Source organism: Nicotiana tabacum, chromosome 24, assembly GCF_000715075.1.
Source record: "Nicotiana tabacum cultivar K326 chromosome 24, ASM71507v2, whole genome shotgun sequence".
Classification (NCBI taxonomy): Eukaryota; Viridiplantae; Streptophyta; class Magnoliopsida; order Solanales; family Solanaceae; genus Nicotiana; species Nicotiana tabacum.
The window spans coordinates 103,816,279-103,829,346 of NC_134103.1; the positions used below are offsets into that span (position 1 = coordinate 103,816,279).

At 38.4% G+C, this 13,068-nt stretch overlaps 1 non-coding gene and 1 pseudogene across 1 annotated transcript; both read left to right on the top strand.

Annotated features, from left to right (window-relative positions):
- The first annotated feature begins 455 nt into the window (after positions 1-455).
- Positions 456-560, top strand: LOC142178709 (small nucleolar RNA R71). The gene has a single exon (XR_012706973.1). It is a non-coding gene; the product is annotated as a small nucleolar RNA R71 (small nucleolar RNA).
- A 2,140-nt stretch (positions 561-2,700) lies between these two features.
- On the top strand, positions 2,701-4,147 carry LOC107795416 (transcription factor bHLH106-like; annotated as a pseudogene).
- The last annotated feature ends 8,921 nt before the right edge of the window (positions 4,148-13,068 follow it).

The following is a 13,068-nucleotide window of genomic DNA, read 5'->3' on the forward strand; positions in this document are numbered from 1 at the left end:
GTTTATGTCCGGGTAGACTTAGGACCTTATCATCTAATAATTAAATTATTTGAACTCATTATGCTAGCTTAATTATTTGAACTTATAATTGAAATTGATTTAGAAGTAGATATATGTATACTAGGCCGAGCCATATCACTTGGAGTTATTGGCTAGTTATTTTAGAAACAATAAAGATTATATTCACTTTGTGCTCATATACTGTATTGTAAGCACATGTCTTGTAATTCGATAAAGACGACACCTAACTCGAGAACCCTTACTGATTTTTGCATTGTGTGTCTGCCCGTCTCTCCTTGCCAATCAGGATTGCTTTTGGAGAATTTGTTCAATAATGCATATATCTCATCGAAGCTTTTCTCCAACACTTGACCTTCAACTACAACATCTACCACAATCTTTGTCTTAGGATGTAGCCCTTCTATGAAAATGTGAGCTAACACTTCATTTGTTCGATTGTGATGAGGACAGTCTCTGAGCAGCCCCTTGAACCTCTCCCAAGCTGAGTATAAAGACTCCCCCGATTTCTGTTGGAAGGTGACTATCTCACTTCTGATCTTTGCAGTTTTGCCTGAAGGGAAGAACCTTGCCAAATATTTCCTCGCCAGATCATTCCATAATTTAATAGAATTAGCTAGTTCTGCCTTCAACTATCGCTTTGCTTCGCCCAACAGAGAGAATGGGAATAGTGTGAGCCTCACATAGTCTGGAGTGACATAGTCAGTGATATAAGTATCACTAATCTCCAAGAAGTTGCGGATGTGCTGTTGTGGATCCTCGTGTGGAAGGCCCATAAACTGCCCATTCGCATGTAGTATCTAGATCATGCTCTGTTTCGACTCAAAGTGCCTAGTGATTCTGGGCTTCACAATGCTGGAGGTGACATTAGCAATGTTGGGCATCGCCCCCTCCTGAACAGCCAAATGTTGCTCCTCTGCCATATCCATAGGAAATTGAACAAGTGCTTGAAGATTATATGTGTCACTTGCTTCCCTCAACCTCACGTGAAATGTTCTCTCAAGTTCGGGGTCAAAGCCTTGAAGTCTGTCCTGGCTTCTGTCACATTCAAACAAGGTTCCTGAGAGCAGAGTAACAATTAAGTAACGTTAGACTTGACAAAATAAACAATTAAAGCTAAAACTAGAAAGTTGTCAATATTCAAGTCCCCGGCAACGGCGCTAAAAACATGTTGCTCCCGAACGCACACGCAAGTATACGTGGTCGTACAGTAATAAAATGATAAGTCGAGTGTCGAATCCACAGAGACTTGTATTAACTACCACTAAATTCACCAAGATTGTTATTCAGTCGAGTCAATCCGAGTTCAAAAGTGTGATTATATTAAATAATAATTCTAATGAGTAACTAAATTATCAAGCAACAAAATGGTTGTTGTGTATTCAGTAGAGAAAAATATTCTAGGGTTGTAATCGATTCATCAATCCTATTGTGTTCTAGTTAACTCTCCCTTTCATACAATTCACTCATGGTTGCTAATTAATCGAACAATTGCTCTCGTAGCTTTCTCCCGAAGTACGACTCGCCTATTCAAAATAAATTAACGCCTATATTCTTATAAAATCAATCTATTAAGAATATATTAAGATTATGATATTTAATTAAGCACGGTGACTAGGTATATTCCTATCCTAACTACAAATCCGCCCCCCTCAGAGTTAATATCACGCTCTCTTCAATTCTTTTCTAATCTAAATATGACTTTTCCAAGCATAGCATAGATAGTAAATAGAACCTAACCGCTGGTCAGACAATTAAGCAATTAATCACAGAATTGAAGAAACAAACATATATTGGTGAATTATAATTAAGGTTAAGTCAATGTTAAACAACAATATTCATGGCAAAATCACAACCCCAGAACTATAGGTTTTAGCCCCTCATGATAATATCAACAATTTCACAAGTGTTAGATAATTGAAAATACTAAGAAAAGATGAAGAAAACTGAGATATCCTCGCTCCCCAATGTTTCTCGTGTGTATTGTTTCTTCAAAGTGGCGTCTCCCCTCTCAAAATAGGCATAGTCTTGATTTTATATGCGTTGGGTAGGCCTTGGGCCGAAATAACCTTGTCTCGGGTAAAGTTGGAGAAATTCCCGTCACCAGCGCTCAGGGCAGCGTTGGGCAGTAGCCCTGGCGCTGGCCCTTTGAACATTCTGTAAACTGCGCCACATGTGGCGTGGAGCGCCGCTACCTGTGGCGCTGGAAATCCACATTTTTTATTTTTTCTCCGTTTTGGTTCTAATCTCACACCTTTTGCCCGCTTTTGTCTCCGGATGATTCCTACATATAAAAACACCACGAATTAACATAAGTCAATATATTTTACATCCGAAATCTACGAAACACGAGTAAAACATGAAGCGATATACATATAAATATATATACTTAATATCAATGGGATAGAAAAGATTGCTCGTCTTTAATAAGAGGTCTCGGTTAGAATTATATAATGAATCAATTGCTGATAGAAAGTGCTCTCACTTTAATAGGTCTTACGGCTATGAATTTGAATTAATCGGGACTATCCTATGCGAATATCTGAAACAAGAAAAAAAAGAAGGGTATCATCCACCTATGTGGCCACGACCAAAAGAAGAGGAAAAAAAGTCGCATCCCTGGACTATATATCATCATCTTAATTTGTTATCTATTCGTTCCCACTTTCATTCTCAGTCAAGTACCACTCAAAGCTCAAAACTATGAACTTGCAACAATCGGAGAATTTGAACTACTATCATTATTAATTGGCCGGGATTAATTTAATGAAGGAGGTCGAACAACATGGGTTTTCATCAGGATATTGGAAACCTATGGAACTTCAGGAAAATATAGAGTGTAAACATGAAGAGTATCGAGCTATTCATATTGCTGCGTCAAGGAATATTCATAAAGAAGCTGAAAGAAGACGAAGGGAGAGGATCAACTCTCATCTTAATAAACTCAGAACCCTTCTTCCTTGTAGCTCTAAGGCTAATTTTCACTCTCTTTCTTTCGCCAGTGTTAATCCCTTGTGTTTGTTACATCAATGTTTTCTTTTCATCTTAACTCCGTTTATCTTGTTGAATAAAGGGGTGGTTTGGTGTGATTTTTCCTTTTTCTGTTGTGAAAAAAAGTACATAACTTCTATACTCTTTTGATTTATAACATGTTGGATAGGGTTTATGAATCCAACAAAAATAAGCAGGCTGATAAGGTTAGCATCTCAGCTCGGAAAAACAAGTCAATACCTGAATTTTTTTGTTCATAGTGAAAAATGTTAAGATAAATTTACCTTCTATATTGCATTAATTAATATAAGGGTAAGAGATACAAATATTATAGAAAAAAGAAGAAATTAAATTAGAGTGTCAATGGCATATCTTGGATCCTAATCATACAATTATTCTTTAATTAGAATTCAATATTTGTAGTTGTATTTTAGAAGTCAGGGATCTCGAGACCTATGGCTATGGCTTATTTAAATTAAAGAATTACATAATGCCCTGATCTGTATTCCATTTTCTCTTTCTCCTTTGCATATTCAAGATTCTGATTTATCATAATTATTCATGGTATTGGGAGAAGTTGTTTCACTTTTTTCTTGAAAGGAAACTTAATAAAGTGGCGACCAAGATTTCTCTTTCAATAGGTTCGTTTATTCTTCTTTTCCTTTTTCTCTTTTTTTGACTGAATGTTTCATTTTGCACAGATAGATAAAGCTTCTTTGTTAGCAAAGGTGGTTCAACGTGTGAACTTGGGACCTAAAAAACAAACCTCAGAAATCATGCAATGCCAGAAAATTTTATTCCCTTCTGAAAATGATGAAATCACTGTGCTCTCAAATGATAGTTCTGCTGATGGGAGATTTCTCATTAAGGCTTCCCTTTGTTACGAGGATCGTTTCGATCTCATCCCTGACCTAATCGAAACCCTAAAATTGCTCCGATTGAGTCCCCTGAGAGCTGAAATGGTTACGTTAGGCGGGAGAATACGAAATGTGATCATATTAGCTGCTGATAAGATTATACAGACAAATATTTGTTGTTCTTAAAAGATGTGTTAATGTTTATTGTTCAGCGTTCGAGTTATGGTACTGGTGAACGGTTCAAAAGACAGAGAGTTTTGGATCCTGAAACAGTAAATTAGGATCTACTAACTTCATTTTTGACCCTTTACATGCATTATTTATTGTTGCGATATGAATTCTTATGAATGTGTGCACATTTGGATTTGAGGGTTTTCGTTGACAAGTTTGGAGTTGTGATAACTAATTCACTACTAGAAATTCGACAAAAATTGTCAATTTTGATCGGTCAAAAAATTGGCCAAAAAACTGATTGCAGTCGGTTGGTTTTTCAAAATATATTTTTTAATATATTTTAAAATGCGGGAAACTATTTTTGAGTCCCGCGAAATTTACTTTTCAAGAAACCGACCAACTTTGGTCGTTTTTTCATTTAAAATAAATTAAAATTAATATTAAAAAAATGACCAAAATCGGTCGGTTAATTCGGCTGGTCATTTTAAAAAACCGACCGACATCGGTAGGTTATTTTCGTGCGAAAATACAATTAAAGAGTATAAGGCCTCATTTGTTTTTATTAAGATTAAAATGTATGAATCTGAATGCACATCTGAATATTAAGATGTTGCATCTGCATCTGGATACTGAACTATTAAGATTGTTTGTTTTCTCAACATCTGAATGAGTATAATTTATCTTTAAATTATTACATATATATAAGATTAAAATAAAAGATTTATCAAATATTATATCAACAAATTATTTTAGAAACTATCAGTATAGCAATTACTCCCTCCGTTTCAAATTAGATGAGGTACTTTCCTTTTTAGTCTGTTGCAAAATAAATAACACATTTCTGAATTTGGAAATAATTCAACTTTAAACTCTTCATTTTACCCATTTTACCCTTAATGAGAAACTTTTATAACCACAAAAATGTCATGGCTCCACAAAGCTTTTCCCTTTAAGCTTTTAAGACCACAAGTTTCAAAAGTCTTTTTTTTTTCTTTTTAAACTCCATATCGAGTCAAACTGCTTCATCTAAATTGAAACAAAGGGAGTAGATCATTAGCTTGACAAAATATGAAATGAAAAATTTAATGTATAAACGGACAATTTATATTAGATAACAGTCGAAATATTTAATGTACAAAGAATACATATACTATTCAAACAAGATTTGATTGATGAGCTCCTTCAAATGAGGGCCGGCCAGACCCTAAATCAACTGAAATACTTGCTTTGGGCCCCAAAAATTTAAGGGCCCCAAAATTACTATTTCTCTCTCTATATATAGTATAATATAATTTATATAATTATTTCGTATTGTTGATAGATTTATTTTTTTGTTGTCGTATTGGTGTTTAATAACTTAATTTCTTCCTCTAATTAATATAACCAAAATAGCTTTCTGTCAATCTTATTTTACGTATTTATAGAATTATTTTTCTCTATTCATTAGTTAGTCATATAGTTCGGACACGTACAAAGGAGAAGCCCAGATGCTCTGGTAAGGAGGTGTGAGCGACTGGCTTTGGAGGGCACGAGAAGAGGTAGAGGACGGCCTAAGAAGTATTGGGGAGAGGTGATCAGGCAGGACATGGGGAGGCTTCAGATTTCCGAGGACATGGGGAGGCTTCAGATTTCCGAGGACATGGGGAGGCTTCAGATTTCCGAGGACATGGCTCTTGATAGGAAGTTATGGAGGTCGAGTATTAGGGTTGTAGGTTAGGAGGTAGTTGAGTCTCCCTTACTTCGTACCTTTGTGAGGCTAGTCTGGTAGGGTTTTTGTCGATGTCAGCTAGTGGCAATATTGTATCTTACTACTCTTTTGTTTTCCATATTATCGGGCCTATGTATTGCCTATCGCGTTTGCTTTGCATCTACTTTCTCATTTTCATGATGTTATTTTTCCTATGATTTGTATTGGTGATACTGATATTGTCACTTTTCGTCTTCTTGAACCGAGGGTCTTCCGAAAATAACCTCTCTACTTCCTCGAGGTAGGGGTAAGGTCTGCGTACACACTACCCTCCCCAGACCCCACTAGTGGGGTTTCACTGGGTCGTTGTTGTTGTTGTATTCATTAGTTAGTCACATAACTATATCTAATAATCTAATTTATCATTTATTTTCCTCATATAAATTTTAATCCCCCCGTCCCAATTTATATGAAGGTGTTTGACTGGACATGAAGTGTATGTAATAAAGGAAGACTTTGGAAAATTGTGATCTAAAACAAACCATAGGAACTTTGATAGGTTATATGTATCCTTGTTATGTTTTGATGATCAAACAAATTTAATGATAAGAACCAGATAAGGAACCTGTTACACTTCTTCAAGTTATTAAAGAACAATAAATCTCAAGTCGGGGTCGTGGTTCAACTCTTCAGAGTCAAAGTAACAACATAGGGAACAGATGACCGCCGGTTCCCTTGGTGACTGTACAAGTCAACTCCCCATAGCTATAAAGTGGCTGCCCGCACACGCAACAGTGCAAAAACAGTGCAGCAGTCAACTTTTTGGGGAATGCCCTTTACCTAACTTGCTTGCATCATTCAAGTGATGTCACAAATGAATTATTAACATCAAGCAAAGGTAAAACAAAACACTTGCACATTCAAGAATCGATCAAGCATTCTTTCAAGTCTGTGTCAATCTTGCAAGTGATTCTCAAGGGCATCAAGAACAAAGAACAACATAACGAAAGACCAGTTTCCTATATTGAGTCATTACATGTCCTTAGTTGTGTTGCACCTTTGTTAAATCACTTTACTTGTAATTCCTACTTAGCTTATTTAGAAGCATTGTGTAGGAAATCTTTGTAAAATCATAAACATTGTGTTTGTGTCTTGGCTAGAGTTAGTCGAGTTGTAAGCTTTGTAATAGAGTTATTACAAAGGGGTTTGTAATAGAGTTGTTACAAGTTAGTGAGGGATTAAGAGGTTAATTCCTAGGTTACGATGGTCTGTAATTTGAAGTTTGCTCAGTAGTGAAGTTAAAATCCTACAAGGGTAGGTCGTGGTTTTTAATCCTGTGAGTTAGGAATTTTTCATGTAAAATTCCATTGTGTCGCTTACTTACTGCAGTGTGCGTGTGTTCTGTGGGAACTTATAGAGAACCCAGTTCTCTATATAGTTTGGTGGACCCTTAGTTTCTATCATTTGGTATCAGAGCGGGTTCTTTCTAAAAAGTTAACACCTAGAAAGGATTTTCATCATGGCTGCTCCACCAAACTTCGAGGAAGGACAATCAACGTACAGACCACCTAGATTCAACGGCCAATACTATGGTTGGTGGAAAACAAGAATGCATGATTTCATCATGGCTGAGGACTTAGAGTTGAGGGATGTAATATGTAACAGACCTTTTGTTCCCATGAAAACTATTAGTGAGGGAACAACTACAGTCCCAAAAACAAGAAAAGAGTACAACGATGCTCACAGAAAGGCTATTGAGAAGAATTATAGGGCAAAAATGATTCTTGTCTGTGGCATTGGACCAGATGAATACAACCGCATCTCAGCTAGTAAGAGTGCTAAGGAGATCTGGGAAGCTCTTCAAATAGCACATGAAGGGACAACTCAAGTCAAGTAGTCGAAGATCGACATGTTGACAACTGAGTATGAGATCTTCAGAAAGAAGGACGACGAGTCCATTCAGTACATGCACACTCGCTTCACCTCTATCATCAATGAGCTTCACTCACTGGGAGAAATAATTCCCAGGAACAAATTTGTCAGGAAAATACTTAGTGTATTACCTGGTTCCTGGGAAAGCAAGGTCAACGCCATCACAGAGGCAAAGAATTTGAAGAATCTGACCATTGATGAACTCATTAGTAATCTGAAAACTTATGAAATGAAGAAGAAGAAGAAGAAGAAGAAGAAGAAGAAGAAGAAGAAGAAGAAGAAGAAGAAGAAGAAGAAGGATAATGAGAGAAGAGGGCCTAAAAGAGAGAAGAACCTGGTCCTCAAGACAGACAACAATGACTCAGGAGGTGAGGATGCTGATATGGCATATCTGACAAAGAGATTTTAGAAAATGGTTCGCAGAAATGAAGGTATCCCAAAGAGGGGTAGTTCAAGCAATCCAAGAGGGTATGACCTATGTCATAAATACGGGAAGTTAGGACACTTCATCAAGGACTTTCCTCTCCTTAAGCAAGACCAGTACAAGCACAACACAGACAAAGGAGGCAAAAGGAACCAGGTTCCTGACAAAATGTTCAAGAGAAAAGATGCCACTGACAATATTATAAAACAAGCTCTTGCTGCATGGGGAGACTCCTCCAGCGAATCTGGAGATGAAGATGATCAAGGTGACAGCTCCATGATGGCAGTAGAAAGTGAAGTAGCTGAATATGATTCCATATTTGCTCTAATGGCTAAATCAGATGAGGATGAGGAAGATGACGATGAAGATGAGGTAAACTTTCTGGATGTTCAAAGAAATTTGATATCCTATTCTCAAAAGAAGCTTATATCTTTGGATAATGTTTTAATTGATGCTTATCACAGTCTCATTAATGATAAAAATGCTCTAACCATAGAACTAGGAGAAATAGAACACGAGCGAGATGATCTAGTGGTGGTTGCGGTTGATCTAAGAGAGACCATTGAGAGTTTAAAAAGGGAAAAAATATTTTGACTGAGAGAATTACAAACATAGAGCATGAGAGAGATGACCTATTGGTAGTAGTTGTAGACCTAAAGGAAACAATTGAGGAACTAAGAAGGGAAAGTAGACCTATGAACACTCAAAAGGGAAAGGAAGTTGCAAGTGAGGCACACCTTAGGCTTGAAAATGAGCTAAAATCAGTGAAATCTAGTCTGTGTGCTAAGCTTAAGAAAAACAGACAACTTCAGAAAGATCTAGGAAGAGTGAAGAGTGACATAGAAAAATCTCTTAAGTGGACCTGGTCCTCTGATGCAATCACTACTATGTATACGAACAGTGGGGGAACAGGCAGGGAACCAGGATCTAAAAGTACAAAACCCCTTACAACCCACACAGCAAGTACGTTACTATTCCTGATAACTGGCTCTGCGCTCACTGTGGTAATACTGGGCATTTCAAGGAAACATATAAAGCCAGATTCCAATCCCAGCAAAAAAATAAAGTTTTTGCTGAAAAAGTAACTATTGCTAAAAAACATGCTCCCTCATATTACAAATATTTATTGCCTGCTTGGACACAAAGAACTTTGATTCACCCGTTTTCTTATTACAAGGGACCCAAACTTGTTTGGGTTCCTAAGTGGAATCCTTGATTCTCTTGTGTAGGGAGGAGTGAAATGAAGTAGCCAAAGATGGTACAAGGAAAGTGGCTGCTCGAAGCATATGACTGGAAGCACTAATGGTTTCCTTTCACTCAAAGCCCTGCAAGGAGGGAGTGTATCCTTTGGAAATGGCAAAAAGATATATATTCTTGGAGTAGAAAGAATTGGGAAGTCTCTCACTCTCTCAATTGAAAATGTGTATTAAGTGAATGGCCTGAAGTACAGCTTGCTGAGTGTCTCTCAGATCTGCGACAAAGGCAACAAGGTGGAATTTGTATAAAAAATCTACACAGTCACAAACCTTATGACTGGTGATATGATCCTGATGGCAAAAAGATACAAGAACATCTATGTCGCTGATTTTGAGTCACTACATAATGGGGATCTCACGTGTCTGAGTGTTGTGGATGATGATGCTGAACTATGGCACAGAAGCTTGGGTCATGCAAGTTTTACATTGCTGAACAAGTTGTTCAGTAAGGACCTGGTTCGTGGATTGCCTAAGTTAAGCTTCAAAGATCACAAGGTGTGTGATGCATGTGCAAAAGGAAAGGAAATCAGGTCCTCCTTCAAACCCAAAAAGGAAGTAAGCACCTCAAGGCCAATTGATCTCCTCCATGTGGATCTATGTGGACCTATGAGAGTGCCAAGTAGAGGAGGAAAGAAGTACATTTTCGTCATTGTGGATGACTACTCCAGGTTCAGATGGACCTTGTTCCTCAAAACCATAGATGAGACATTTTCACTATTTGATGCTTTTATCAAAAATATCCAAGTAAAATGAGCCATAATATTGTGAGTATAAGATTTGATCATGGTACATAATTCGACAATGCAAAGTTCAATGAGTTCTTGTAACGACCCGACCGGTCGTTTTGAGCATTTATACTTCGCTCGGTAGTTTACGGGCATGAGTAGCTCCGTATGTTGTATTATGACTTATGTGAATCATCGGCTTTGGTCTTTAGATTATTCGGGACTGATTTGGAAGAATGATTCTCAACTAGGGAACTTTAAATTTGAAAGAGTTGACCAAGTTTGACTTTTTAGCATTTGAGCTCGGATTAGAATTTTTATGATTTCGTTAGCTCTGTTGGGTGATTTTGGACATAGGAGCGCGTCCGGATTGTGATTTGGAGGTCCGTGGTTGAATTTGACTCAAAATGACGAAAGTTGAAATTTTGGAAAGTTTGATCGGGAGTGGACTTTTTGATATCAGGGTCAGATTCCAATTCCGGAAGTTGAATTAGGTCCGTAATGTCGAATGTGAATTATGTGCAAAATTTGAGGTCAATCGGACGTGATTTGATAGGTTTCGGCATCAGTTGTGAAAGTTTAAAATTTCAAAATGTATTGATTCGAGTTGAGGTGTGATTCGTTGTTTTGATGTTGTTATGTGTGTTTTGAGGACTCGAGTAGGTCCGCATCGTGTGATGGAACTTGTTGGCATGTTCGGACAGGGTCTCTAGGGGCTCGGGTGAGTTTCGGACGAGGCTCAGATCATTTTATTGCATTTTTGGATTTTTACTAGCTGTTGGTTCTGGTGTGAAAACACCTATGGCTGGTTTGCGTAGGTGCGATGGTCGCAGAAGTGACAGAGGAGTCACAGAAACGTGAAGGGGAGCTGGGCATGAGGATCACAGGTGGGGGTTCTTAGATGCACCTACGCAACCGCAGATTCAGTTCAAGTGCGCAGAAGCGCGATCGCAGAAGCGACTTAAAGAACGCCGGTGCGAGGGATTGCTGGGTCAGTTGTTTTCGCAGAAGCGAAGTTTTACAGCAAAAGCGGTGGTCGCAGATGCGACGAATTTTCCGCAAATGCGGAATCGCTAGGCAGAAGCTATATTATCGAGGGTTTTGGTTCATGTTTTTACATTTTTGGAGCTATGGAGCTCGGATTGAGGCAATTTTTGAAGCAATTTTCATCTTGTGGACTGGGGTAAGTGTTCCCTATTCATTTTTGATTTTATATCATTAATCTACCTTCGTTTTTGGTAATTGGATTGTGAACTTTAAAGAGGAAATTGGGGGTTTTGGCCTAAAGCTTCATAATATGAATTTTTGAGTTTTGAACATTGAATTGGAGTCGGATTTGAGTAAAACTAGTATGGTTGGACTCGCAATTGAATGGGTTGTTGGATTTTGTAAATTTTGTCGGGTTCTGAGGTACAGGCCCGAGTTGGGCTTTTGGCCGATTTTGGGCTTTTGATTCAAGATTTGATCTTTTTCGATCGGGATTGGTTCCTTTAGCATTGTTTGATGTACTTGAGATATTTTTGGTTAGTTTCGCGTTGTTCGGAGGTCGGAACACGCGGGATGGCATTTTGGAGCATCGCTTGGCTTGCTCGGTGTTGGAATTGGCTTGTTCGAGGTAAGTAACTCTTCTAATCTTGGAGCTGAGGGTATGAAACCCCAAAATACGTGTTATGTTATTAGTGTTGAGGTAACGCACATGCAAGGTGATGGGCGTGCACTATGTGAATTGAGACTCTGTTTTTCCCATGGCACTGTATAGTGGTCCTACTTTGTTGATATTCGTGTTTTCACCATGTGATAAAGTAGTTAAGCTATCAATCATGCTAGATATCATGTTTAGGCATTATGTCGATACTGTTTGGACCCATAGTGGTCATTTCTTACTGTCATCTCACTGATTTCATTGATATTTCATACTCAGTCATATCCATGCATTCATACCATATCTCAGTCTTAGTTATTATTTATTGATACATCATATCATTGTTGTCGGGCTAGTTTCATGACATTGTGAGCCCATGAGTGAGACTCGAGAGATTGATGACTGAGTGAGGCCGAGGGCCCGAGTGAGAGTGATATTTTGGGATCGGGCTGCATGCCGCAATGATATATTGATTATATTTTATGGGATCGGGCTGCACGCCGCATCGATATAATGCTTGGGCTGAAAGGAGCCCCTCCGAAGTCTGCACAGCCCCAGTGAGCGCAGTTGACTATAAATATGGATCGGGTTGCACGCCGCAGTGGGTATTGTACAACGCTGAGTGATTGAGTGTACTGAGCATAGTGAGAGAGAATGGGGGACATTGAGATTGAGTACTCTGAGAGTGTGAGTACATGAGCTCATCATCGAGATGCATTGCATTTGACATGCGTACTTGTGATACATGCATAGAGGTGCATTTCCTTCTACTACCCAGTTTTGGGGAAATATATGATTTTACCTGAATCTTGACATGTAGGCATAGAGAAGTACTTTTCTCATGCTATCTGAAAATGAAACATCTTACTATTTGTTGAAAGGAATTTTAGGAAAAATCACAATTTTCAAACTTACTCGTATTTTGGCTTTTTCGATAAAATATTTAGGTTTTCACTGAGATACTTAAAAAGAAATGCACTGAGTGAGGCCGAGGGCCTGAGTGAGAGTGATATTTTGGGATCGGGATGCACGCCGCAGCATATTATATTGATTATATTTTATATGGATCGGGTTGCACGCTGCAACGAGATTGATTACATTCTATGGGGTCGGGCTGCATGTCGCAGCGATATAGCGCTTGGACTGAAAGGAGCCCCTCCGGAGTTTGCACACCCCCAGTGAGCGCAGTCGACTATAAATATGGATCGGGCTGCACACCGCAGCGGGTATTGTACATCACTGAGTGATTGAGTGTGCTGAGCATAGTGAGAGAGAATGCAGGACAGTGAGATTGAGTAATCTGAGAGTGTGAGTACATGAGCTCATCATCGAGATGCATTGCATTTGACATGCGTACTTGTG